Below are 14160 nucleotides of genomic sequence, written 5' to 3' on the forward strand. Positions count from 1 at the left end.
TAGTGATATTTAATACAATAAACATGATGAAACTCACAGCACAAGAGGGAGAATTTGAAAGGACTGTTAAAAAATTTTTTCATTCTTTTTCACAATGTATTATCCCTATCTTGTTTTCACTAAGTAAGTTTCTTTGCCTCGCCATGGAATTAAAATTTATTTCCCAGTATATCTTGATAGTCCTATGAGCACAAACTGTTTCTTATGTACAGCTACACCAGAGTTATTCAAAATTATTACTGTTTGGGGGAGAATAACTCACTGAACTATCAAAGAAATATATCCCTGCACAAAGATAAAGATTTGCCGTGAACTTTTTCAAGATAAAAGTAAGTGTAAAGGAGGTCATCTTGACTTTCAAACTTCTTGACAGTAGTGTTTTTCCAGAGAGTTCTTATTCGTAGTAACTTACTATGGAAAGACAAGAGATAAAGCCAAAAATAAAAATATGTATTTGAGCACATACTGTGTTTCAGGTCCCATGTTAGGAGTTCACAGAAAAAGAAAAAAATATATATGTATATATATACTTTCAACCTTAATGATAGATTCCATTTTAGAATAAGATATTGAAAATATCTGAATTTGTTTAAAAAAACAGAAGTTGCCATTTAGTCCTAGTATCCCATAGTGTCTAATTTTATTCCAACAGTGTTATTTCACTTATGTTAAATATTCTGTACATTTCTTTTTTTTAATTGAAGTATAGTTGACTTACAATATTATATTAGTTTTGGGTGTACAACATAGGGATTCAATATTTTTATAGATTATACCCCATTTAAAGTCATTATAAAATATTGGCCATAGTCCCTGTGCTGTACAATATATCTGTGTAGCTTATTTATTACATACATAATGGTTTGTACCTCTTAATCCCCTACCCCTCTCTTGCCCCTCCTTTTTCTCCCCTCCCCACTGGTAACCACTAGTTGGTTCTCTATATCTGTGAGTCTGTTTCTGTTCTGTTATATTCATTTGTTTGTTTTATTTTTTAGATTCCACATATAAGTGATAAAATACAGTATTTGTCTTTCTCTGTCCTACTTATTTCATTCAACATAATGCCCTCCAAGTCTATCCGTGTTACTGCAGATGGCAAAATTTCATTCTTTTTTATGGCTGAGTAGTACTCCATTTGTGTGTGTATGTGTGTGTGTACACACACACATATACCACATCTTCTTTATCCATTCATCTGTTGATGGACACTTAGGTTGCTTCCATATCTTGGCTCTTGTAAATAATGCTGCTGTGAACATTGGGGTGCATATATTTTTCTGAATTAGTGTTTTCATTTTCTTTGGATATATACCCAGGAGTGGAATTGCTGGTTCATATAGTAGTTCTATTTCCAGTTTTTTGAGGAGCCTACATGCTGTTTTCCACAGTGGATGTACCAATTTACATTTTCACCAACAGTGTGCTGGGGTTCTCTTTTCTCCACATCCTTGCCAACGTTTTTTATTTATTGTCCTTTGGCAATAGTCATTCCGACAGGTGTGAAGTGTGAAGTGGTATCTCATTGTGGTTTTTGATTTGCATTTCCCTGATGATTAGTAATGCTCAGCATCTTTTCATGTGCCTATTGGCTATCTGTATATCTTCTTTGGGAAAATATTCAGGTCTCCTGCCCATTTTGTAGTCAGGTTATTTGTTTTTCAGGGTTTTTTTATAGTGAGTTGTATGAACTGTTTATATATTTTGGATATTAACCCCTTATTGGTCATATCATTTGCAAATATTTTTTCCCATTCTGTAGGTTTTTTCGTTTTGTTGATGGTTTCCTTTGCTGTGCAAAAGGTTTTAAGTTTAATTAGGTTCCGTTGTTTATTTTTCCTTTTGTTTCCTTTGCCTGAGGAGACAGATCCAAGAAAACATTGCTAAGACTTATGTCAAAAAGTGTTCTGCCTATGCTTTCTGCTAGGAGTTTTATGGTTTCTGGTCTTACAGTTAGGTCTTTAATCCATTTTGAATCTATTTTTTTATGTGGCCTGAGAAAATGTTCTGATTTTGTTCTTTTACATGTCCAGCTGTCCAGTTTTCCCAGCACCACTATTCTGTTCACTTCTTATAGGAGTGCTTCCAAAGAACAAAATGAATAAGGCACCTTAATGATGCATGCTGGTTATAAGTGCCCTGGAAACTTTGTTGTAAGAAATAATTTTCAACATGTAAATATTAGTCCGATAAAACATGAGAAATTTGACCAAGAAACTTAGGACAAAGTATTAACAAAATGTAAACAGTGCCTCTGCCTCTTTTTCATGTTCAGGAAATAGGAAGAGTTGTAATTTGTTAGAATCCTTGTTTATCAATGGATTTCCCAGTAAAGCAATACGGATTTTTTTTTTAAACTTTTGCTTCTTATTATAAAAGTAGTAATATTCATTCCAATAGTGTGGGCAGAAAATTAAAACACCCTAGGAAGAAAAACTCATCAAAGAATTTTTTGGCTTTATTTTATTTAAACTTTTCATAACAGGCTAAAGGTGCTAAATCAACCAATTCAGGAGTCACACCTACATGAGGAAATGTAAGAAGCTTTAGCCATGGATTTACATTACTATGTATCATTAATTCTAACATCTAAATTTGGACAGTGGGTCATTGCTTTCTGGGGGAAGATTTAAGGCAGTGAAATTTCATTCCTATGCTATGTGCGCAGCAGCTCCTCAGGGGACTGTCAACCCTGGCATTCTGCTTTATAGAACAAAACTGCCTCTTCTAAACTTCTCCCCCAATCCTTCATCCTACTTCTGTTACTACACTGCCTTGTCTTTAAACTTTACTGATCAGATTAATGGAGAAACAGAACAAAGTGGCTCCAGGTAGATTTGCCCTGAAACAAATCTTAAGACAAAATGGAGCTAGCAGTATCCCTCGGAATTAAAAGTACATAAAACTTTAAGTCAAAGAAAGAAGGAAAATATCAAATATTTGTACATTCTCTATAAGGATCACGAAGGATATAATGTCAGTCCTAGACGCTTAACCCTCAAAACCTCCAGCCTTCAGACAAGTATTAGAAGAAGGTCCACAGGCTTTTCTGGAAGACCCAGCCAGCCAGCTCTACGTTGGCCTTGGCTAGTCTAAGACCAGGCTCCCCTCTGCCACTGCCTTGCCCACCGGTACACTCTGCTCCTTCATACACCCAAGAATACACCCAAGAATTCCTGCAATGACAGGTACATCTCATTATGACTCCACTCTTAGTCCTGGCTCTTAAGGGTTTGAGAGCTTAAAGCCCAGGATGGCTCTGTGCATGAGGTCTCATGGGAAGACAAGATAAAACCTGTCCTCAGGTGGAAATGGGAGAATCTGGGAGCAGGGAGGTGGCCCAGAGGAGTGGCCTGTTCTTCATCCATAGACAAGGAAGTTTGTGGGCAGAAACAGGTGTAAAGCTTATCATAAGGAAGGTTCAGTCAGGAGGCATTTGGCAGAGGGAAGAAAGTGGGAAGATTCATGAAAGCAAGATATTGTTACAAGCATTCAGAGCAAACGCTAGGCCATACCATTTGGGCTGGAGCAGAATATGTGGGGGAGATGGGGAGGCATCATTACCAGAAAACAGCATGAGGCTGGAGGAGACCACGGCCATGGAGATCCCACCACTAACCACCTGTGGAAAGTCATTTCTCTACCACTTCACTTCCTCATCTTTGTATACATGGAATTCTTCAGGTCTTGCAGAGTTGCCTGTGAATGAGTATACTACTTGCACTTCCCTTGCCTGAGAGCCCACTTTTATTCTGCATGGCCTTTACCACTTCCTTGCCTAGTTGCATTGCTATTTCAAGCTCTTTTATAAAGTGCAGGTGTGAAAGCAGCCCTTCATTGCCCCCCTCCCTGCCCAGAGTTTAAATAGTATTATTGGCTCTTGCAAGGAAAGGTAACCAAAGTAAAAGAGTAAAGGCTAGGCTGTTATCACTCCTGTTATCTCAGGCCAGATGCTCATTAGCAATACACTAGTAGCCAAAAAACGAGAGACCAGACTGCAGCTTGGATCCAAAAATAAGCGCCAGGCTCGGTGGAAAACAAATACAAACCAGATATAAGAAAGAATGCTTTGTCTGTACCATTTGAAAAAGATAGAGCCTTGAGCTATGTCCCACATGCCCAGACATAGGTCTACATCCAGTTCATCTACAGTGGCACAATGGGGTTGCTCAGAATGTTGTTTTGCTACTTAGCCACTCACTCTGCTGCATCCCCAGCAGGAGGACAGCTCCATTCCATACCCTTCAAGAGGGCACCAAGGGCAATAAGCCAATTTCTTCACCTCTGTCACCTGTCTGTACATCTCAATACCATTTTCTGAGACTTTCTCTCAGGCCAGATTTCTAGGTATCTGCTTTCTGTTTGTTTTGTTTTGATCCTGCATCAATATGAACATTAAGGTAACTGCAACTCACCTATCTTACTGAAAGAACAGCAATCTTTCCATACCATACTGTGATTAAGAGTGTGACATTGGTTAAATCCTGGCTCCAACTCCACCAATTACTAGTTACTTGGACTCTGGGCAAGTAACTTAACCTCTGAAAATGGAAATGGTGAAGTAACAGCTGAGTGTAAGAATTAGAAAGGCAAGGGCTTCCCTGGTGGCGCAGTGGTTGAGAGTCCGCCTGCCGACGCAGGGGATACGGGTTCGTGCCCTGGTCCGGGAGGATCCCACATGCCGCGGAGCGGCTGGGCCCGTGAGCCATGGCCGCTGAGCCTGCGCGTCCGGAGCCTGTGCTCCGCAACGGGAGAGGACGCAACAGTGAGGGGCCCGCGTACCACAAAAAAAAAAAAAAAAAAAAAAAAAAAAAAGAATTAGAAAGGCAAGTCAGAGTGTAAAGAAAAGGAAGAGGTACTAAAATATCATTATGTGAAGAATCTAGAACTGTGGTCCTCCAGTTAGTCTTCGACAAAAGAGGCAAGAGCATACAATGGGGAAAAGAGAGTCTCTTCAGCAAGTGATGTTGGGAAAGTTGGACAGCCACATGTAAATCAATGAAGCTAGAACACACCCTCACACCATATACAAAAATAAATTCAAAATGGCTTAAAGACTTAAATATAAGACAATACACCATAAAACTCCTGGAAGAGAACATAGGCAAAACATTTTCTGACATAAATCGTACCAGTGTTTTTAGGTCAGTCTCCCAGGGCAATAGAAATAAAAGCAAAAATAAACAAATGGGACCTAATCAAACTTATAAGCCTTTGCACAACAAAGGAAACCATAAACAAAATGGAAAGACATTCTACGGACTGGGAGAAATATTTGCAGATGAAGTGACCAACAAGGGCTTAATTTCCAAAATATACAAACAGCTCCTACAATGCAATAACAACAACAACAAAACAAACAACCCAATCGAAAAATGGGCAGAAGAACTAAGTAGACATTTCTCCAAAGAAAACATACAGATGGACAATAGGCACATGAAAAGATGCTCATCATCGATAATTATTAGAGAAATGCGAATCAAAACTACAAGGTACCACCTCCCACCAGTCAGAATGGCCATCATTAAAAAGTCTACAAATAATAAATGCTGGAGAGGGTGTGGAGGAAAGGGAACCCTCTTACACTGTTGGTGGGAATGTAAATGGGTGCACCCACTATGGAAAGCAGTATGGAGTTTCCTCAAAAAACTAAAAATAGAGTTGCCATATGATCTAAAAATCCCACTCCTGGGCATATACCCAGACAACACTATAATTAAAAAAGATGCATGCACCCCTATCTTCATAGCAGCACTGTTGACAAGAGCCAAGACATGGAAACAACCTAAATGTCCATCAACAGATGAATGGATAAAGAAGATGTGATATAGATAGATAAATAGATATAGATACATATATATATATATATATATATATATACACAATGGACTATTAACCATTTAAAAGAACGACATAATGCCATTTGCAGCAACATGGAAGAACCTAGATATTATCATACTAAGCAAAATAAATCAGAAAGAGAAAGACAAATACCATACGATATCACTTATATGTGGAATCTAAAATACGACAGAAATGAACATATCTACAAAACAGAAACAGACTCACAGACATAGAGAACAGACTTGTGGTTGCCAAGGAAGGGGGTTGTGGGAGGGAAGGATTAGGAGTTTGGGATTAGCAGATGCAAGCTATTATATATAGGATGAATAAACAAGATCCTACTACATAGCACAGGGAACTATATTCAATATCCTGAGATAAACCATAATGGAAAAGAGTATGAAAAAATATGTATGTGTATAACGGAGTCACTTTGCTGTACAGCATAAAGTAACACAACATTGTAAATCAACTATACTTCAATAAAATTAAAAAAAAAATAGAACTATGGTCCTCAACCCTGGCTGCAATTAGGATTATCTGAAGATCTTTTAAGAATTCTGATGCTGGGGGTCCTGTTCCCAGAGATTCTGATTTAACTGGTCTGATGAGGGACCAGGTCATTGAAAGCTCCCCACTATATTCAAATGTGCAGCCAGGCTTGAAAACCTCTGATCCAATGTAGTGAATCAGGGAAACTACCAACATGTTCTCATGGTAGAGACATTTCTTACAGGGCTGGACGCCCGAGTTTTTTTGTTTTGTTTATTTTCCTTACTTTTTTGGCTGCGTTGGGTCTTAGTTGCGGCACACAGGCTCTTCGTTGAGGCACGTGGGATCTTTTGTCGCAGCTCACAGGCTTCTCTCTAGTTGTGGCGCGCGGGCTCCAGGGCGCATGGGCTCTGTAGTTTGCAGCACGCAGGCTCTCTTGTAGAGGTGCACGAGATCAATAGTTGTGGAGCACAGGCTTGGTTGCCCTGTGGCATGTGGGATCTCAGTTCCCCGACCAGGGATTGAACCCACATCCCTTGCGTTGGAAGGCGGATTCTTTACCACTGGACTACCAGGGTGAAGTCCCTGGACACCCAAATTTTTAAAGTGTTTATTTACTGATTCAGCGAATGATTATTAAACACCTACTGTGTGCCAGGCTTCACTTCAGTGGCTAGAATTAAAGATTTAGATTAAACCTGGTCCCTCCCCTCAGGAGATGCAGTCCGGTGAACAAGTCATATGTGAAAAAAAAATTATGTAGTTACAATGTGATATGGTTGGTGTGGTAATAATGCTTTGTTCAAAGTGGTAGAATGGTATGAGTTCTTCACCCTTCAAAGCCCAGCCACAGAATCACAAAATCATAGAGATGAAGGAAGCTTAAGGTCCCTAATTTTGTGTGTGAGGAAACTTGAAATCAAGAAGTTGAGACTTCCCTAGGGTCATAGAGTTAATGGAACAGAGACCTACAGGAGAGGAAGTGTTAAGGAACTGGTCCAGCAGCACTGGACTCTGAGGCTGAAGTTCCGGGTCCTGAGGAATAAGTAGGGTTTGGATGTAAGGTCATGGGGGAGGGTTCCATTCTCAGAAGACTCAGCCCAGAGCTAAGAGGGGAAGTGCACACAGTGCACTTGGAATGTGCAAGGAATGCCCTGGCCCTGGTGTCAGGTAGTGGCCAACAGCTTAGCACTTCGTCCTCCAAGTCAGCACTGATTTGGGCTACACTCTGTTTCCTGCTTTCCATGGAAATTGGGGGGATGCTCTACACTCTGTTTCCTGCTTTCCATGAAATTTGGGGGGATGCTCCCACCCCCAGTTCTACCTCTCTCTGGGAATAATTCTATTAAAATGAGATGGTGAACACATTAATTTTGTGCAGTGTGTAGTCTAAGTTCACTGAGATCTGGGGTTTGAATCTCCAACCGTAAATTCTTCAGTGACGTAACAGATGAATAACTCTAAACACCAGTAGAGTAAATACCTCTCGATCATTTGGTCAGCCTTGACTACATTAACCTGGAGTCAATGTGTGCTCTATTTACCAAACTTAAAAATTGTTAAATCCAGAGTGAAGTGTGTTGAATTGGCTCTCTATTCTCCCCTGCTTCTGACCTTGATGTTGTACTTGAAGTCTCACCTTCTCTCACACCCTACATCCTTTTAATCAGCAAATCTTATTGCCTCTCCTTCAAAATCTATCAGAAACTCAAGCACTTCTGACCATCCTCACTACCGCCACCTCAGACCAAACCACTGTCATGTCTCACCTGGATTTACCACCACAGCCTCCTCACTGGTGCTGGCACTTCAGCCTCAGCCTCAGAGGTGTGCCGTCAACACCACAGCAGAGGTTCCTTTTCAGAGAGTGTCAGACTGTGTCACTTCTCTATTCAAAACTCCTCTCCAAGGTCCTTCTTATGATTGATATCACCCCATACAATCTGTTCCCCATTACCCCTCAGACCTCCTCTTCTCTTCTCTGGCCACACTGGCTTCCTCATTGACCTTGAACATGCCAAGTAAGCCCCCTCCACATTGTTTTCCCCATTTTCCCCGTTGAAACGTTCTTCCCCAAGGTAACTGCATGGCAAGCTCCTTTACTTTCTTTGGGTCTTTTCTCAAAAGCCACTTTCATTGTGAACCTTATCTGGCCACCCCATCTAAAATCTCAGCCCCATCCCCTGGCATTTTACCTACTGTAGCCCACCTTATAAACATGACTTTCTTTAACACTCATCAATCAACTGCATTTTATATTTTATTTATTGATGAAATTAACATTCATAAATAAACACTATGTATTTAACTTATTTTTCTTATTATTTATTATTTCTTATTATTTTGTCTTTCCTCTTAAATCTGCTCCATGAGGGGAGAAATAATTTTCTCACTGTTGTATCCTGATAATTTAAGTACAAGGCCTGGCACATGGTAGACTCAGATAAATACTTGTTTAATAAAAGAATGAAGAAAAGTTAACTGTGGCATAATAAATATTATAATTGCATTTTTATATTGCCTTCTTGATAGTTATAAAAAATATATCCAAAACATAAACAAGTCAAAATACAGTATAGAAAAAGAAGTCACCAAATCTATAAACTTAAAATGATCCAAACCCTAATTGAGGGACATTCTATCAAGTACTTGATCAGTGCTCTTCAAAAGTGTCAGACAAGGAAAGACTGAGGACTGTCACATGAGAGGACACTAAGGAGACGTGAACATGAAATGCAATGTTGGGTCCTGCCTAGGATCCTGGAACAGAAAAAAAGGACAATGAAATTGAAAACAAAGTCTGTAGTTTAGTTAACTAGTACTGTACTAGTGTTCATTTCCCGGTTTTGATAATTGCACTATGGTGATGTGAGATGTTAAAGGGCCAGGGAGGTAGCCTACCTGCACAAACATTATTACTTCTGAATATCTAAATATGTCTTCATACAGGCAAGGGGATCATTTAAACGATATGCATGTTTCCTTATGCTTAGCAGCTACCCTGTAAACCACCACCAAGGTAATTAAGTAACCAAGATAGGTGTGTGTGTGTGTGTCAGGGTAGTTTTCTTTTTCTTTTTATGTTTCACCGATCATTTTCTATGCCCCGGTAGGTGTATGCCAAGGGCCTCAAACAGAGGTTTTCAAAGCATATATTCCTTGGTACATGAAGGAGTTTCAACAGAAGACACAATAACAGTTCAAAGTTCTCTTTATACTCCCTCTGCTTTTAAAAGGTTAGAAATAACAAGTGTCAGTTAAGTAAAATGATCTTCTAAATGACATCCCGCTAATTTGAGATTTCACAGTGAAATAATCATATGCCCTCCTATGTCTCAAGCAGGCGTGTTCTCATTAGAGGGAGAAAAACGATCAAGAAAACTGCCACCAAAGGTTTTTGAGAATTGTGTTAATTAATAAACCACCTTACATCTTGTGGAGGGGGGTAGTAGAGATAAAATCGTACAAGCAGAGTTCCCTTGTCTGGAAAGCTGCCACTTGATCCCTCTCCATCCTGAGGGAATATGTCCCATTTTTAAGTGGCAACTCATCCTCATGGGTGGCGGTGGACCCTGCCTACACTGTGCCCTCACCCCCCCACCCCCAGGCCTTGCAGCCAGGGAGAAGGACCTTCCACCTGCCCTTCTCCAGGAGGGGGCACTGCTGCGTGGGTACCAGAGGATGAGGAGAAACACATCAATCTCATAGGGACTAGAACTGAAGACTATTGATGAGTATTTTTCATGTTTATATAAATCAAAATAAATGTTTATTTGGTGGGAAACTATCCCAGTATTTTGTACATTAATGATAGTCAAAAAGCCAATTCAATTCAATTTAACCAGATAATTACCAACCATCTACTAAGGACTCACTTTCATTCTAGGGCTGTGGAGGTAAGAATATAAATTAAATAAAACCCTAACCCTCAGATAGCTTACTCTCTAGTAAAGGATATAGAGTTTGTAAACAAGTAACTATAAAAATATATAAATAACAAATGTCTAAAGGGCCAGGGATGTATCCTACCTAAACAAAGTAAGCTGAATGGAAGAATGACAAAATCCCCAAAAGCAACCAAACTCTTCATTTTTACTACATTATGGTGTAGGCATATAACTTAATGTAAATATATATGATAGCCATACTCTTTTTTTTTAGTAAAAAGGACTACAACTTTATTAAAAGTAAATAAATGTAACATATAATGTGTACAGATGGCACATGGTGCCAATTTTATTTGCAGATTTTATAGTATTCCAAAGTTTGCAAGTTACACCTTTGCCACAGCCTTGGCTAAATCTTGAACTAGTGCAGAATTCAGCTGTGCTAGAGTGCTGATCTTAGTGTGCTTAGACGCGGCATACTTGTTCTTGATAGTCATGTGCTTTGTAAGCCCACGATTCACCATGACTATATTCTTAGCCAGGTGTTGCATAACAACAAGAAGGGATTCTTCAGTGTATGACAGGTAATGCTGTAGAGTTGGTGTCCATTCACCATTATCAAGAATTTTCAGTGCTAAGCAAAAAGCTCCCGCTGCAATCTGAGAAGGAGGAAAGTGCACCATATGGTAGTTCAACATAGTTAGTTCCATCAGATACTTGGCCAAAGTATGTAGCTCAACATCAACCTCTCCAATCTTAGATGCTCTCCGAAGAGAACGCAGGGGTAGAGGGCGACCCAGACTAAAATTTAAAGCTCTTAGAATATTCATTTCCATCTGTCTGATTTGGTACTTAGTGTAAGTGTTGTCAGTCACAAAGGCAGAGTCACCAATTTCTGGAGGGTACATTTCCTCATATTTGCTTGCAATAAACATGGCAGTGACACCAGCCAGCTGCAGCATCTTCTCGGGCACACGATTATCCTGCATGAACCGATCAATAATGGAAACAGTCATGTACATGATCTCCTGGAGTAACCTGAATTTCATTTGAACCTGCACTAGCCAGTCAATTAGGATGGCTCTCATGTTTCCAGTCACTTCATGACCCAGTAGGTATTTTGGTCTTGACTGCTTGCTCTTCCTCCAGTTGTCTCAGATAAGCATAGATATCTTTTACATCTTCACTACAAAGGTTTGGATCCGCTCCATCTTCTGCCTCCACATCACTCGCTGTAAGAATTACATCAGAGAAAGCCTGACACACATATTCTCCTGCAGGGGCACAGCCAGGTGTTTCCATGGGGCTTGGAGAGGGAGTATCAACCAAAATAGGCTCAGGGGGAAGTTTCTGTTCTTTAACAGGCTCGGGTTCTGGCTCTGGCTCCAGATCCGGCTCCAGGTGGGGCTTCAGCGCAGGTACAGGTGTCTTTTCCAGAGGTTTTGGTAGTTTTTTAGCAATAACTTTTCCAGCAGCTAGAGTTTTTGCTTCCTTTTTCAGGGGCAGTTTGGCCTGTGGCTCTTTACTGACTCTGTTACCGATGTCCCCAAGCGCTGTTCTGGGCCTCAGCCCGGGCTTAGAGGCTGCAACAGTGGCCACAGGCACTCACTTTGCGCCTGCCATACTGACCTTCACGTTATTTTCAGCATTAATGTTCAGTTCCTGGTGATCCAGAGCGCCATGGCTTCCTCTGCACCAGGCAGTAGCTCAGTGGGGAGAAGCAGAGCACGGGAGACCCCAACCAGCCAGGGATCTTGAACCCACCACAGGCCAACAGCCATTCCTCCGCAGCACTGATATCCATATTCTATTTTATATTTAAACTTTTAATCTAAAGCTGAAAAAGAAAAGCATTTATTATTATTATTATCATTACCTTATAATTCATTACTGCTTTGACCTGACATCAGAAACCTAGTGTCTTTTCTTCTGTACCAAAATGTCAGTCAGGCCCTGTGGTTTTCTCTGTGATGTATGGTATGCAGCCTTAAATATGTAAACTGGGGTTGGTAAGTAGTTTTTCAGATTAATTTTGGAATAAAACTGCTCCTAAACATAAGCTCTTCCCAATGTGGATAGGAAGATTATTTCCTCCAAGATGGGTGTACAGTCCCAGCTTTCAGTGTTGTCATAGTCTTCAATACCATTTTGTAGTACAGTTTGATAACTTCATAGCCCTGCGTCTGTACTATCAAAAATCAATTAAGAAAGGTAAGCTAAATAATACCAGTTTATTTTCCTAAAGCATGCAATCCTGTATTCAAAAGCCCCATTTCAGAGAATAAATTTCAGGCTACCACTTTCATATCTGGAAACTGACTGCAATGTTGGAAGATGAACCAAATTATTCTTTAACAAATGAATTTTCCAAAGACTTCGTTGTCAGTGCTGAGAGAAGCAAATGAGACATTTGTGCAAATACTTCTGAATGCCCCAATAGAAAAATATTCACAAGGTGTCGATGAGGTATAATGTCAGCAAGAAGCTTGGGACTTTGAGCCAATCTTTGCTGCTAAGTGGAAATGGGACTATTTCCTTTGATGACATGAACAGTTAAAAAAAATTCTCTCCAACATCACAGCACAAGTAAGCCAGCAAATTCATTAAGCAAACACTGACCTGATGTTGCTCCAAGATGTAGAAGAATAGCTGATTCATGATATTAATTAGTGAATCCATGGCCTGTTTCGTTTTAGCCCAAAGCAATTTCTGATGAATGAGGAAATTAATGGATTTATGCATAGTGCGCCTACAAAATACTGTCACCTCTGATCTGTCACTTGATGGGTCCCCGGTCAGCCCCACCCTTTGTGAGAACCTGATCTGTAGTAACACTTAAAATTTGGAACAGTGCCTTCTATATCCAATGGTCTGAGACCCTTCTCATCACAAAGTAATGTTGCCTTGCAGAGACTTCTTGTTCAAAAATTCTTTGACCCCTCCAAGATTCTCAAAACATCGCAGATAAATACAGCTAACAGTGTGCTGTTATTTATATCTGTGTGCTCATTTGCTGCAATAGAAGATGCCACCAATAATTTAACTTATCCTGAAAGTTCTCAGCTGTATTTTTTTTAATTAATTAATTTATTGGCTGTGTTGGGTCTTCGTTTCTGTGCAAGGGCTTTCTCTAGTTGTGGCAAGCGGGGGCCACTCTTCATCGCGGTGTGCAGGCCTCTCACTATCGCGGTCTCTCTTGTTGCAGAGCACAGGCTCCAGACGCGCAGGCTCAGTAGTTGTGGCTCACGGACCTAGTTGTTCCGTGGCATGTGGGATCTTCCCAGACCAGGGCTCGAACCCGTGTCCCCTGCATTGGCAGGCAGATTCTCAACCACTGTGCCACCAGCGAAACGCTCAGCCGTATTTTTAACATGCTGAGCGACAATGTTTCTGATTATATGAACATTTGCAAGTGCTTGTTTATGCTCTGGACACAATTTCTGCTACATTCAAAAGAAACTCTTTTATAAAAGTGTTGTCTGTAAAAAGGTTTAGATGCTGAGGCAATTTTTTCACTTAATAGAGAACTGCATTTCACAGCAGATCATTTGTTTTATTCTCATTCAAAACAAATGCTGCCATTTCTTCAGTCCATTAAGTTTCCCAACGCCCATCTTTTCTGTATACCAGTCATGGCTTGTTTAATTATAGTGCCTTAAGTTGTAATTTTTCTGTTGTAAATATTTTTTGTTTGGATATTCTTCACATCCACCAAAAAAAAGTGCACCCCTATTTTTTCTTGAAATACTAAACTTTGTCTTTTAGGAGATGCACAAGTCCATTTTTCTCTAAATTTTACAATAAGAAAAATAGCAGTAAACACGTGGTACTAAATAACAACTGCCAATTAATTTCAGTGTTGGAAATACAAAGGAAAGTGTGTGACCTTTGACTAAACAGGGAGGGTATAGCCCATCCGCAGAGGGCATTGCCCCTC

At 40.1% G+C, this 14160-nt stretch overlaps 1 protein-coding gene and 1 pseudogene across 6 annotated transcripts in view; one reads left to right on the top strand and one right to left on the bottom strand.

The window, feature by feature from the left end:
• KCNAB1 (potassium voltage-gated channel subfamily A regulatory beta subunit 1) overlaps positions 1-14160 on the top strand; it is a gene marked incomplete at both ends in the record, with an annotated part of 422539 nt that overhangs the window by 330309 nt on the left and 78070 nt on the right. The gene's annotated exons all lie outside the window — the stretch shown is intronic.
• Positions 10610-11905, bottom strand: LOC309822997 (G2/mitotic-specific cyclin-B1-like; annotated as a pseudogene). Its single transcript has one exon. The product of its transcript is annotated as a G2/mitotic-specific cyclin-B1-like (transcript).

Source organism: Grampus griseus, assembly GCF_964374135.1.
Source record: "Grampus griseus genome assembly, chromosome: 5".
Taxonomy (NCBI): domain Eukaryota; kingdom Metazoa; phylum Chordata; class Mammalia; order Artiodactyla; family Delphinidae; genus Grampus; species Grampus griseus.